Source organism: Uranotaenia lowii, chromosome 2, assembly GCF_029784155.1.
Source record: "Uranotaenia lowii strain MFRU-FL chromosome 2, ASM2978415v1, whole genome shotgun sequence".
NCBI classification, from domain to species: Eukaryota; Metazoa; Arthropoda; class Insecta; order Diptera; family Culicidae; genus Uranotaenia; species Uranotaenia lowii.
The window spans coordinates 61,597,973-61,598,889 of NC_073692.1; the positions used below are offsets into that span (position 1 = coordinate 61,597,973).

The following is a 917-nucleotide window of genomic DNA, read 5'->3' on the forward strand; positions in this document are numbered from 1 at the left end:
TTTTCAGGGTCTGTTAATTTTGCCAATTTGGTTTTAGTTTTATTGTAATATTTTTTTTTGGATTGCGTAATTTTTGTTTTATGTATTATGAGTTAAATTATATATTTTTTCAGCTGTGTCACGTAAAGTTTGTTAATTTGATATATTTTCGTTTTTGCTATTTTTTTCGTATGCTTGACTTATGTTATTGTTGTTCAAAAGCACATTTTTCTATCCATACATTTTATATTGCAAGTCCTTGCACTAAAAAATATTGGACATTTCTTTTTTGTAAAATCATCATCCGCTTGTTGAACTCAAACTGGAGACCGTGTGAAAATGTTTACTTGAATTCCAGATGTTTTTCGGTTTCTGACCGATAGGCTGCTTTGTAAATTTACGAATTCAATCAAAATTAATTCCTCTTATTATCAATGAATTTTGTTTTTTTTTGCTGATGTTCTTTTTTTTCTCTTTTTTGTTCAACCTACTATCGTTTAAATGAAGAATTCAATCAAAGGTGCATCTTGCTAGGTCAAATATCGACTGCAGTTTGAACAGTTATCACTCAGCTTACACCTCATATGTACCTTCGATAGCTCAGTTGGTAGAGCGGTGGACTGTAGATGGCAATTATTACAAATAGAAATCCATAGGTCGCTGGTTCAAATCCGGCTCGAAGGAAAATTTATTTTAATGGTTGGAATAATAATCAAAATTCCACAATGAACAAGAGTGTATAGCATTTCTATCAATTCAATAAAAATGCTGCTGATAAAATGTTTTTTTTTTTATTTTAAACTTTAGGTTGTTCAGGTGCTTTTCTAAATGCTCGCCAACAGATAGCGCTATCGAACACCTACAACTCGAGGAAAGCTTCCGTTTCGAACTGTTTTAAGTGGTGTGTCGACTGCTTTAAGCAGTGCTTCGTCAGTCGA

The 917-nt window shown here is 32.2% G+C and overlaps 1 non-coding gene across 1 annotated transcript; it reads left to right on the top strand.

Annotated features, from left to right (window-relative positions):
• The first annotated feature begins 568 nt into the window (after nucleotides 1-568).
• Nucleotides 569-663, top strand: Trnay-gua (transfer RNA tyrosine (anticodon GUA)). The gene is made up of 2 exons: nucleotides 569-605; nucleotides 628-663. It is a non-coding gene; the product is annotated as a tRNA-Tyr (tRNA).
• Nucleotides 664-917: the final 254 nt, after the last annotated feature.